Source organism: Aethalodelphis obliquidens, unplaced genomic scaffold (genome assembly GCF_003676395.1).
Source record: "Aethalodelphis obliquidens isolate GAN/ISIS:26980383/991018 unplaced genomic scaffold, ASM367639v1 scaffold19, whole genome shotgun sequence".
Classification (NCBI taxonomy): Eukaryota; Metazoa; Chordata; class Mammalia; order Artiodactyla; family Delphinidae; genus Aethalodelphis; species Aethalodelphis obliquidens.
In genome coordinates, this window is record NW_020837963.1 from 15,854,214 (window position 1) to 15,868,211 (window position 13,998).

The following is a 13,998-nucleotide window of genomic DNA, read 5'->3' on the forward strand; positions in this document are numbered from 1 at the left end:
ACATACACCTTGCCCAGCTTTTAAAGGATTTGTTATGAATCAGGAGTGATCATTATGCATATGTGTCATGCTGAGTGTCCATGTGAGTTGAACAGTGAATATATTTTAAACATTTTTTTCTGCCATTTACTCTCTTCTTCGAAAAAGCATCAAAACTAAATGATAGGCCAAACCCATATGTTGCTAAAACACAGAAATCCCCACTCAGTTACTGAAAATTTACATTTTTTATATGAAGATACAATGTTTAATATTATTACTACTATCATTTTTGAATTATTAACTCATCTCACATGACACTTGCAATACAAATAACAATAACGAAAGTAAAAAAGAAATCAAACACGTTCTTCCAAAAGACATGCCACTTGAAAGTGAACTATAAAAATGAAAAATTTTAAATGATTGTTTTGTTTCAGCAAAGCACAATTTGGGTGTCTCGGACAGGGTTATAAACACACACTATGATTTTTGTGCATTCATGCAGTGTTTCACAATGGGAGATGCTAGCGGCCCTTCTAGGAGTACTATCTGAGGGACTGCACAGAAAGCTTAATTTAAAACCATGAGCCTCTTCACTGTACCCAGAATGACATAATCAAAGGACATACACTCTGCCTTCACACCACTAAAGCTGTCACGAATATTATATTCAGGCCAAGATTTGGTATTTTATAACAAAACACATTTCTGTAGCTGAATCTAGGACATGACACAAACCATAATTCATGTAGTCTGGGGCATCATGTACCCTAATATTTAATAATAAATCCAAAATAGTAAGCATGCTGGTTATCCTTCTGTATTAGTTTTCTATTAATGCTATGACAAATTACCGCAAGTTTAGGGACTTAAAACAGCACCAATTTATTATCTTACGGTTCTGGAGGTCAGAAGTCTCGTGTGTCACTGGGATAACAATCAAGGTGTCAGCAGAGCTGTGTTCTCTGCAGGATCTCAGGGAAAATGTTTCCTTGCCTTTCTCAGCTTCTGGAGTCTACTCCCATTCCTTTGCTCTTGGCCCCTTCCACCATCTTCAAAGCCAGCAATGGCCAGTAGAGTCTCTCATATCACATTACTCTGCCTCTGCCTCTTCCGTCTCCCTTTTCTACTTTTAAGGTCACTTGTGATTACACTGAGCCCATTTGGATAACCCAGGATAATCCCCCTGTTAGAATGTCAGCTGTTTAGCACACTGAATTTCCCTTGCCATGTAACCTAACATAGTCACAGGTCTGGGGATGAGCGCTTGGACATCTTTGAGAGACCATTATTCTGTCCATCACACCTTCTAAAGAATTAAAAGGAAATCTTGATAAAATGTCCTGAAGTTCACATGAGAAGTTTTTTCAGACCTCCGAGAGGAGACATATTCTAGGCATGAGGCTTTCCAGCTGTGCCAACCATCAGGTCCACCAAATTTTTGCATCTTCTCAGACATTTCTATAATCAGAAGTCATCTTCAACCCCAGACATGCTCTTTTTTCCAATGCCAATTAATAAGGGACACAGGAGAATTTTTGTAGTTTGCCTACCAAAATCCAGCACTAGCCAGGATCAATATTTTGCAATTCCTCATTTTCTCTGATGCCCCACATCAACTGTTTTTTATTCCATTCAGCAAACGATTATCTAATGCCAACAAAATGCCTGGCACTGTGCTAGATGCTGAAGTATAAATACAAAGAGAAAAAACGCAAACCATACTCTTGAGGAGCTCACTGTGTGTATATTGCATATGCATATATGCATGCATGTGTGTACGTGTATATGCAAGTGTGCCTATTTGTGTGCATGTGTATATGTGGTGTGTGCTTACGTGTGCATGTGCGTGTGTGAGAGAGAGAGAGAGTATTGTTGAGTGAGACTGGAGCATCCAGGACAGGCAGAAAAAAACATTATTTCAATGTACTGTTGACACACACACTATGATTCTTTTCTATCTCTACTTCCCTTTTCCGGTCCTGCTGCCACATGCCTGGTCCAGGCCATTATCACATTTTGCTTCAGCTACTGTGAGTCTCCCGGCTGGTCCCCATCCTCCCACCTCCAAAACATTCCACACTCAAATATAAACACAGCTGTAGCTGCGTCACTCCCTGGCTCAAAAGTGATACCTTCTTCATTGTCTATGGAAAAAGATACACATTTCTCCACATGCTATCCAAGGCCCTCCGGGCTCCACCTGCCTTTCTCATTCTATGTCCTTTTAATGTCATGCGTACTTGGGCTGATTGCAATCACAGCAGTCCCTCAAAATCGTCCTGTGCTTTCCCAGGCCTCTCTCTACCTCTGACCATTGAAGGCCCCTCTACCCTTTCCCCATATCCAAATAATATCCATTCTTCAGAACCTAGACCAACCATCACTCCTTCCATGGAACATTCTTCTGTCCCTTCTCCACTGAAAATAATCTCTCTACCTGGGGCTCCGACAGCATTTCATTTTGTATTCTTTAATAAAAACTATTCATTTCTGCCTTAGATCTTTCACTTTGCTAAATATCAAGGCCCCTCTCCCAGATTATAACTTCCTTGAGAGGAGCCACTGGTTTTATGTCTCTTTGAAACATCTACAATAACTGGCGCAGCACCTTGTCCATAGCAAGGACACTGTACTCAAGTTTGTCAGATTCCACGGAATGGATCAGCAGCGTGATCTTCCAGAATGCTGTCACAAGCACTGCATGTTTTATGGCTAGTTCTCCTTGGAGGTGATGGTCGGTGGGTGCATTTTTCTCTATTATATTCACAAACACGGTGAGACAGACAGGAATTGACAGACATCCAGAGTGAGGGAATCAATTTCTTCTGAGAATGACTAAAAGTCACTGATTAACCCACAAGTTCGAAGGCCAGCATGAATGTGTATGTTACACAAAAACAAAAGTAAGGTTACACAGAACCTCAAATGGCCTTGTAAGTCGATCTAGAAGCATCACCTGATTTTTACATCAATGTTACAGAAAATAAAGAACGTACAGAACATATAGAATTAACAGGAATTCCTGATTTTGTGAATGTGCATGTGTGTCCAAAACAACTGTTTCATAATAAATATTTATGGTAAGACAGGCTATGAAGCCACACAAGTGTTTTTAGTTGCCATTGTCATCAGTTCTACTACATAATTATCATCTCAAATCCAAAAATATCTTGAATGGGTAATACTGAATAATCTAGATCATGAAATTCCATTAGAAGGGTATTAGCTGACTCAAGAGACTAATTATAACGAGGTATTGAGCTGCTTATCCACTCGTCTCAATTGTAAAACCATAAACCACGCCGTATGGGCAGTGGCTGCCAATCAGGGTCATGTGGAATAGTGAAAATAGCATCGAACAAGGATCAGGCGCCCCAGCTCTGTCATTAACTCTGTGACCTTGGGAGCCCTTAATAGAGATCATCCCATAGGAGAAAAGCAGATCCCTTCCTTAGAAAAATACAGCTATACTAGCAGCTGATGCTGCCCATTCATAGAAAACACTCTTAAAACTGCAGAAAGACTGCACACACACACACATTCACTCACCTTTCCCAGACTAATACCTTCCTGCTTAATGGGCCAGTTTAGTACTACCATTAACCAGATGATTATAATCTGAGCAAGTGTTATCCATCCATGTCCTAAATAACAGTAGCTGACAAAATTATCAAACTGCTTTCTCACCCATGGAGTTTATCAGACAGAGGTCAAGGCTAAAATTACTGTACTTATTTCTGAGTCTACCTTTTAATAATAATAATAAAATCATTACATGTTGTTTTTAAATTTCCAAATCACCTGCCAATTATTTCATTTAATCCTAATAGCCCAGCAAAGTCAATGGGACACATTTCTGAAAGCAAGCAGAACTGCTGTTCATAGGCTTTCTGAGCACCTCCAACTAAGCTGAATTTGGGGATACAAAAATGATGAAGACAAGGTTCCTGACTTCAGGGTGCTTTTGGTTAGTGGTAGAGACAAGACATTGTGTTCTAATTATTTCCTTATGCATCTTAGAAGTCCTAAGGGAGCACAAAGGAGGGGATTGTATTTCTACTGGAATAAAGTGTGTGTGTGTATGTGTGTGTGCACAGCGGCAGAGGAGGGAGGGAGTTAGACAGAGAGAGATGTCAAAGACGGCTTCACTGAGAAGGTGACTTTGTCACTGGATTAACGTCCCTGTTCTATCTGTTCCTAGGAGAAGCTCTAAGTGTTACTGAATCTCTGTGTGCTTGAGATTCCTTCATCGATTAAATATAGATAACAGTGCTGAATTCATAGGGTTACCAGGAGGATGGACTGATATAGTATACGGGAGAGCAATGTGTAAATATCAAAGCACCCAATATATACGGTATTATTATTTCCACCTGGCGGAGGCACCAACTAGGTCCACTCCAAAAGTGAATGGCTGGTCCAAGGTTGCTCCACCCCCTCTACCCAGTGCCAGTGTCCCACTTCGGACTTTGGAGGTCCTTCCCTGACACTGCCTGCTGCAACTCTGGAGCACATACAGAAAGCACTCATCCTGATGGCCCTAAAATCATATTAACATATTCATATAAGTAAACATTCCAACAGCTGAAGACTCTTCTGTGAATTTTTGCCTCTAAATCCTAAGGGGATACTCTCCATAAAAGAAGGATCCAACAGAGCATTGTAAGGGAGGAATCGTGATAAGGAAAATCTTAAATATTTAATACAGGGAAAAAACAGTATATACTTTTTTTAACAAAGGGTTTTAAACTACCCAAAGTTTCAGAGAATAAAATACAGCAGATCCTCAACTGTTTTAAGTGATTTAGCTGTGAACTTCAATAGAAAATATTTGAATAGAAATGTGCCTTGCATTTAACAGATACTCAACAACTGTTGACTTCAGAGATTTAACCTGATCATTCTTACCCCTAAATTTGTAATAATAAAAAATTTCCCCTCATATAACATCTATAAATCTTGTTTTAAGCCAATCTATTATAGTCCAACTTTCAGTTCTTCAAAGGTAAAATTTTATTTAAATCTAATGAAGTCTCATCCATATATATAATTATTCCTCTCTTATTAATAATGTCTAGAAAATCTTAAGTAAAAAAATGTATATTTATTGTACACTATGTACCAGACAATGTGTTGAGAGATGGAAACAGACATTCATGGGAATTTCACAAATAACAGCATTTACTGAATGTATCCATCTGTATTAGTCAAGGATCCCCAGAGAAACAGAACCAGCAGGAGACAGATAATAAGGAATGGACTCATGCAGTTATGGAGGCTGGCAAGTCCAAAATCTGCAGAGCTGATGTCCCAGCTCTAAGCCCGTCAGGCAGGAGAATTCTCCTACTCAGGGGAGGGTCAACCATTTTGTTCTATTCAGGCCTTCAATTGATTGGATGAGGCCCACCCACACTGGGGAGGGCAGTCTGCTTTACTTAGTCAACCAATTTAAATTTAATCTCATCCAAAAATATCCTCACAGAAACACCCAGTATAATGTTTGACCAGATATTCTAGCACCTTGTGGCCCAATCAAGTTGGCATGTAAAAATAACCATACCATCCAAAAAAACCCTCTTTTTTCCCCTCTAAATTTGGTAAGAAATTAATCACCAAGGACAAGTCACTTCAACAAAACATCAATTGACTGGTTCTCTTTTTAGGTAAGGAGGCAGTAGAGGCTTCTGGTGACTTGAGGGCTCAAGCATATTAATTAGGCTGCTTTGGGTCAGAATTTGTCTCCACCACGTATGACCTATGTGACTTGGACACACGATTTACCTTTCTGAGCCTCACCTTCCTCATCTATTAAAATGATGGCTTCCCTGGTGGCACAGTGGTTAAGAATCCGCCTGCCAATGCAGGGGACACAGGTTCAAGCCCTGGTGTGGGAAGATACCACATGCCGGGGTGCAACTAAGCCCGTGCGCCACAACTACTGAGCCCGTGTGCCTAGAGCTAGTGCTTCACAACAAGAGAAGCCACCGCAATGAGAAGCCCGCGCACCGCAACGAAGAGTAGCCCTGCTCGTCACAACTAGAGAAAGCCCGCGCGCAGCAACAAAGACCCAACGCTGCCAAAATAGATAAGTAAATTTATAAAAAAAAAATTTATAAAGTTTTTTTTTTTTTTTTTTTTGCAGGCGCTTCCAGCGCTAGTTCTCTCCCGGACAGAAGGAAAGACAGACAATGCGGCCCGCACCGTCGGCCCGCATCATTAGCACCTTGGACACGGCACCAGGCTCAACCCTGTCCCTGGTACCCTCCCGGGAGAATTCTGGTCCGGCCTCACATCAGCACCTCAGACAGCTCCCGCCCAACCCGCCCCTCCCCCCTCCTTCCGGAACAACCAAATAAATTAAAAGGAGTGGGGGTGGAGGGGGAAACAAAAACACCTAGGGATAAGGAAGAGGGGTGCCCCTCCCTTAGAGTAAGAAGAGTTTTCTGTCTCCTCCCACAAAATGGGGAAATAATAGTGTATATTGAATAGAGTAGTTGGAAAGATTAAATGAGGTGACTTGTCGAATGCATGTCACATACTAAGTAACTGGAAAACATTAGCTGCTCTAACATTAATAATTACTGTTATTACTGAGAGCTCCAATTCTAGGCCTTACTACTAAAATATGGCACAATTGCCTTAGCCAGGATATTTCTTTCTATTGGCATATGTGGGAATTCTATCAGTTACTCATACACACAGTTTTATCCATTGTTTATATACATAGATCATTTACTAACAATCAACTCAATCAAAATAACTTTCTGTATTTAGAAAATCGGTGATGGGCGGGGGGGGAGGAAATATTAAAACACCCGAAGATTATAGAGAGATTCGGATGCAGAACTGGGCAAAGATTCCCCCTCTCCCACTGGCTAAACCCAAGTTGTAATCAATAACTGTGAAGGCCCTGGCATTCCAGGGTGGGAGGCAGGACAAGAGAGAGCTTGTTCCTCCTGTCCACCTTGTCTGCTTGACCCCAGACAGAGAAGCTTGGACTGTAGTTGGGAACTGCCTTCTAGAATGGCCCTGCCATGGTTACTGTGTGATCTGAGAGGCTCTCTTCATCCAAGTGTGGTCTCAGCTTCCTCCTCTGAAACTTCTGACCTTTAGGTACTTCTGCCCCATTCCTACTTCACCCAAAGGCTTAAAACTATGGTTTTGCTATGAGGACAAAGGAGGGCAATCTGAACATTTGGAGAAAGTCCTAAAAGTAGATAATTGAGGTTTTCCTCTCCCTCTGCCAGCTCTCCCCACTCCTACTGAACAGTATTAGAGTACTCAGCATCCTCAAGGTCAAAGTTAAACCCAGGTTGATACTCATCTCCTTTCCAACCCGGCTTGCCCATCTTTTACTGTTCACATCAACTGCCTCTTCCAGAATTCATAATCTATGCAGAATAAGTCATTTCAAGTTCAGGGGGAGTTTGGGGGGTAGAAGCGCCCCGTACACCTGCTTACCCATTTCCTTTCCCCTCTCTCTCTCTTAACATTTCCTTACTCTCTCAGCCAATAGAGGAGTTTAAACATGTAAATGCGGTTCTAAACTGCGTTTAAAGAATTAACCCATTTTGCCCCTCACTGGTCTAAACCACAGGGTGCCAAGCAGACGCTAATTGCTTTCTTCTGGTGGGGTTCCAGACAGCTCCTAGGAAGGAAGGAGCGCACATTCCTGGCACCAATTGGCCAATTCAATTTACTTCAACGGCATTAGCCTCTGTCAGAATATTCATGAGCAGGGGAATGAGGACCCGCGGCACAGGCAGGCGGCAGCCACTCGGGCTAAAGAAGGCGCGAGGGAGGGGAAGCGGACCGCGCGCCGTGCTCTGGGGACGGTGACCGCGACGAGCGGCTCTTCTCCTCGGCCGGGCGGAGCGCAGGGGACCGCGAAAGGGCGGGGCAGTGCATCGGCGGGGTTGGCGCGCCTGGCATCGCAGCTCAACTCCTGGCGACCGCGCGGAGACTTTGAGAAAGATCCGAAGGCAGAAAAGCTGTGACACTTTTGACGGAGGGGGTAGGGGGGTGGGGGGGCGGGGGCAGCGCCGAGAGCGGGGACGAAGGGACCCAGCGGGACACGGCTGCCTGCTGGGGGAGGCAGCGATGTGAGCCGGACGTCTGCCCCGGAGGAGTCTGGACCGAACGTCCCCGGAGAGTCGCGGGCCTGCCAGGTAAAGGGGAGATCTCGGGTGGGGCCCCGCGCGTTTGTCCCTGGGCTCCGAGCGCAGGGCTGCGCAGGGCGCCGGAGCCCGTTCCCCCGGGAAGCCGCCCCGGGCGCCGCGCGCGGTCCGGCTCCGCGCCGCTCTCCGCCCGCAACTACCCGCCGCCGCGGCCAGCTTGCGAGCGGGTCTGAGTTGGACTTGCTCGTACTCTGGGGGGAAGGGGATGTGAATGAAGGAGCTGCCTGGGCTGGGGAGCCGTTCTCTGAAAGCTAGAGAGCAGTGGAGCAGCCTGAGGGCGCGGCGCGCGAGCAGCCGCAGCTGAGCGCCCGGGTGACGGGGACCGGAGACCCAGGAGCGCGGCTCTCTGGGGCTCTTGACCCAGCCTTCGCCCTCGCTTGCCCCGGGGCGGCTGCGCCTCTCTCCAGCAGCGGGTGGGAGAGGGCTGGCCGCGTCCCCGGCTCCAGGATGCGCGCCGGGGACGGGGACCAGAGACCTAGGCTCCAGGGAGGATCGGGCGCCCGCGGGGCTGGTCCCAGTCCGCACCCACGCCCGAGTTCGTCCGTGGGAGGAGAACGTGGTGGTGACTCCTCGCGTCCCCGCCACCTGCCGGACATCGCCAACTCCTCGGATTTCCTGTCTCCGGGCCCTGACACTCCCAGGGAAAGCTCTGAATTGCGCGCGAGTTGTTTGGGCTTTGCTCCTTGTAGTTGCTGTGGAGGGAGAGTCGGGGGTGAGGGGGCGGCGAGGGGTCAGATGGGGTGAAAGTTGCAGATTTGTAGAGGAAACGCTCTCGCGGAGCTGCAACGTGCCCTTAGCAACAGGGAGAGACTGTGGGCTGGACTTACGCCGAAGCAAAAGCCTCTGCCTGGCTATCCACCTCGCGGCGGGGGGTGTGGGGGGGGGGGGGGTGGAAGCTGGAACCTGGAGGGCAGCCCGGAGGCAGCGCCAGAGCTGTTTTTTTTTCTGCTAAGACCAGGCAGAGAGTCAAAGGGCTAGCAGCAGAGCGTTGGGGGGTTGGTCGCCTAGTAGATTCGGAGTGTACCGTGCCATTATTATTGCCCTTATTATTACTATTATTAATGCTGTTGTTACTGGCACGAATACCAGGAAGGATTTTTTTCTTCTGATTGTTATAGGTCGCCTGGAAACTAAGTCTGCCCCTCCCCCCCAAAAATGTCCCTTGACCCCACTCTAATCTCTGATGCTCCTCTCCACCAAGGAAAATTACTCCTCAGAGCTGTGGCGGAGCCAGGGACCCAGCTAAGGAATTGGATCTACCTAAGAACAACAGAAACAAAAAGTCGCAACTTCACAATGTGCTTGCACCAACGCTAAAGATGAATGTTATATTTCTATGGGCTCACCTTCCTCAGCCTCATCTGGCTCCGGAACGGTGGAGGTATTGCCAGTTTCGAACCTATACTTGACCCAGCTTTTTCTTTTCATTTATTTATACAATCTGGAAATTCATTTTTCTCTTGTCGTGACCCTCGCAATCCCACTGGGCATGTTACCTGGCAGGGGCAGACTCCAGTTCCCAACACCCGAGGCAGCCACAAGGGCACCTGTGGTCACCTCCTCTTGGCTTGGCCCTGGTCAGAGCTGCTCCAGGGTGCAGGCTTGGCCAGCTGATGACGCAGAAAACAGGGCAAGAGTGTGGGAGAACAGTGTGTCAGAGTTAAGCCAAGTACAGGAGATGAGGTCAAGCCTCCTTGCTGGCCACATCCCTTCCTGCCAGAGAAAAGAGAGAGACAAATGAAGAGCAAATGGGAAGTAGTTTAAATTGGAACCAAGCTCTCAGAGTCTACTTTCGGCTGTTGCCATTGACTTTGGTATGACCTTTTCTTGCCAGTGCTTCTGATTTTCCCTATTTGCCAATGCACGAGCAGCCGTGCCTTTCTAATAGGACAGTTGTGGTGGTGAGATGATTTAATTGTGTATCCCAAAAATGCTTTGAGCATCCTGGGAAAGGACAGTCTATAAAATATTCAATTTTAATGTTTTGTGGAAAGTTTGCTAAACTGCAGGTTACGGAGATACATTTTTAGCATGTGTGCCATGTGGCAGTGTAAAATTAAAATAGAAAAGGAAAGTACAAACATAAAAATGACAGCATTCTTGACTTTCTTGTGCATACTTGTAGAAAAATTATCTTTCATTTGCGGAAAGTTGCCCGGGAATTTAATCAGTGTTTATACTACTGAAACGCCCCCTTCTACCTTTCTCCCCAGTAAAATTTTATGACCCAGTTCTCACAGGAAAGGCAATGGGAATGTAGTAAGTGCTGGGGGCTGAGAGGCAGGATGGAAGGGTTGTTAGGGGAACCATCACATAGGATTTGGAGACTGGAATGGGAAGAAAGATGCTATCATCCTTGCAGAGCAGGGAAATGTTCTGGAAAAAAACAGTTGAGCAGTATAGGGCAATAGACCCAGCACCGGCTGTTGTCTGCCCTCTATTTCAGGACTAGAACTTGATCAGATGTTCCAAAGAGGGCTAACCAAGGTGTTTTGCCCTCCTCCCTTTGGTAAAGGTATTGCCTTGCTCTTATCTTTTGATGGCTGTTAACTTCTCTCTCCCTGCCTGTACAGTGCAATAGTTTCCCTTGCCTTTTCAAAAAGATTCAGATGTACTCTCTTAGTCCCTTATATATTTGTAAATATTCCCCAAGGTCTGAAGCTTCTCAGAGACGTGCAGCTGTTAGCAAATTTAAGTACATAGCTGGAAGTAATCAAGAGAGCCACTGAAAAGTGGGTATGTTTTCCCCTGGTGGAGAAGTTATTGAATGCCTTTTGAGCTAGAAAATTAGCAGTTTAGAAAAGCAGGAGGGATTTCCTTGACTTCCCTCTACTCATAAACCAGCAGTTGTATTTTTCTTTCCCTCATAGTAGTGAGCACTGTTTGGTTAAGCATTTTCTACAGTTTGGGACTTAAAATGGGGTTCTGCCTGATGGTGTTCTATGGAGAGAGGAAAAATGTAAAGAGATACGGAAGGAAGAGCTGCAGTAGCTAGAACATAAATCAGCCAGAATATATGGGGGGATGATGAGAATAGGTCTTTTCAACCTTAAAAAAATGTCCACTTTGGAAGAAAAAGAAGTCTGATTATTGGCAACCAAGGCTGAAACCAAGGCAGCTGATGCCGAGAGGAGCCAAAGGGCAGTTCTTCTTAGTTTAGAAACAGCAAGACAGCCTCTGCCAAAGATTGCTGTAAACACAGAATAAAGATTTCATTGTGGGCTGGTGTGACCAGAATAATTAGACAGTTAATTGTTCATTCTGATCTGGTTGTGTTGTAATCAGTAGGACAGAGCAGCGAAAATAAGAGCAAGGGAGAAATGGAAAAGTAACACATCACTTTTATCTTCACTTGTTTTACTCTGATGGTATTTAGGAAAATCCTGATTCGTTTTATTATTTTTTTTAAGTATATTCATATCCACAGAACACTGAGAACACTGGCGATCTAAGATTCCTTGCTGCCATTTTTCCCACTCCAGGTTCTACTCTGGTTATGGACAAAATTTCTCATCTTCTAAAATCAGCATGGGAAACTACAGTGGGAATGAGTGCATTAGGTAACTCCAGTGTTAATTAATAGATTTATTACGTGCAAACCTTAGTGTCAGCTCAATCAAAATATATGCAAATAGCACTAGATTTTTGTGCTTCTCCAACACTTTTTTCATAGACATATAAAGTTTAAGAAGTAAATATTCCATTTTTGATGTTTAATTATATTCTATTGTGAAATAAATTGCGTAGTGATTAATCTTTCACATTTAATTGAAGAAACAGCCTCCTCTGTATTTTCATACTAATTTAGAGACAAAAGAAAATGTATTTTAAGTGATAAAGGCTGAGCATCTACAGTTATTACAGGCAGTAGACTGTGACTTACTGTTATTTACTAAAAGATGGCACTGTCATAAATCCCTTCTGAAATGACTTCTACAATGAAGAAATGAGCAAGGGAACAGAGAGCATTAAGTACCTGGTGTCTGGGGTGGAGGAAAGGAAGAACCATGTATTCATTAAGTTCAAACCCTCCCTGAATCCCAATATTGACATAGAATATGGAGCAAATTCTCTTTATTTGAATTTTAAAAAGGAACATTTTTAAGTGTCGACATTAAGTATAATTGTTCTGGGAATAAACGCACTATGTTACAAAGAAAGCATAATAAATTACATAAGGTCATAAAGTCTCAATAGAGAGAAATACTTAGTTTCTCCAAGATATATTCATTTTGTCTCAGTTTAAGAGGTACAAAACTGTCCTTACTAACCTTTAGTTTCTTTTATCCATCATGAATCAAAACGGATTGCAAAGGAAGAAAACTTACTGAAATGTTAAAAAAGCATAAGTGGTACAAAATTACGGAACTATCGAGTTTTCCGAAGACAAAATTCTACTTTACAAAATGCACTGTCTACAGCAATTAAAAATAGAAAATCATATTGCCACATTAAATTATGGAAACAATCCATTTTAAAGAGAAATTTAGCCTTTTCTCATTTAATTGCTATTCATGGTTTGCTAAATAGATTTTCAGAATAAACTGCCAATCTCCTGCTAACCAGGACTGTCTAGTTAAGAATATTCCTAATTACATATGGATTAACTTAATTTTAGAACCCTAAGAATATTCAAATCAAAGCATCACTCAAGTGCAGTGCAAAACAGTTATGGTCCAATTTGCCTCAAGGTATATATAATTTTTTTTTAAGTTTAAGGAATCATAAAAGAACAAACATTTGGTGTGGGAGTACGTCAATGAATAACTACAATAAAAGAGTAAGGGAAGCAATAAACTGTTAGATCTTTTAAATATATGCAAAGTAAAGTTATAGCAATACAGCTTATTTCTTCTTCCAAAGCAGTAAGGGCTGGTCATGCAAATACCATGCAAAGTTCAAATGTCAAAGACACGCACAGCATTGCCTGAAATGGGAGTATTTTTGCTATTTATAAGAATGTTTGACAATCTGATCAAAAGTTTAAAATTTATTCCAACAAATGCCATGACCACGTTAAGAGTAAAGAGGTATCTTATATGGAAGAGATATTTCTTTATAGTTCCATAGTTCCTAGCTGGAATCTTACACATAGTAGATTCTCAATAAATATCTATTATTTCATTTTTTATAAGGAAAGTAAAATTGAATTAATGGAATTTCCAAGATAGATGAATTTATAATATGTCAAATAGTTGAATGATCTTTGTTGCTTCAAATTCTTTCTCTAAACTGGCAAGATATGCCTGTGACCAGTAGTCATAATTACTGGCAATATTCTGGTCTGGGTATGAGGGAGGTAAAAAAAGAGGAAAAACTTAAAGGCTTTCCTCTTCTCTAGTTTCACCTAACCACTGAGTATGTTTATGTATATACCTAAGTTGATAAAAATGCACAGTTATCTCTTCATAGCAAAGATGGCACTCCACCAAATGGTTATTATTTTCAAGAAGCCGTCACACAGATTCCACCTTTGAAGTACTATTAGACCTATTATGACTAAAAGGCTGCTATGGCAACTAATTAAAGGGTAATTAATAAAATAATAATTTCATTCCAAGGCAATGGCTACCTCTGGTTGTCATAGAAGTTTGTTTGACATACGGCCAAATGGTCAAGCCCAACCATGCAACTGCAGCAGTGTTCAACCTCCCGCAGGAGGACAGAAACCTACAATGAAATTACTTCTGCCCAATATACTTACATTTATCTGCCCCTGCACCTGATTTATAACTAAAACAAGCTATGTTGACCTTCCACCAAAATGAAAAACAGGTGCCCATAAGGAACTGAAATGTCTATAGGTAAATCATCAGACTGTTTTCTTTTTCTTTTA

The 13,998-nt window shown here is 43.1% G+C and overlaps 1 protein-coding gene across 1 annotated transcript in view; it reads left to right on the top strand.

Annotated features, from left to right (window-relative positions):
* Positions 1-7,820: 7,820 nt before the first annotated feature.
* Positions 7,821-13,998, top strand: part of CDH20 (cadherin 20) — a 206,110-nt gene continuing 199,932 nt past the window's right edge. Inside the window, exon 1 of the mRNA XM_027118670.1 lies at positions 7,821-8,153. The gene's annotated coding sequence lies outside the window, so the exon portion shown is untranslated. The remainder of the gene's footprint in view (positions 8,154-13,998) is intronic.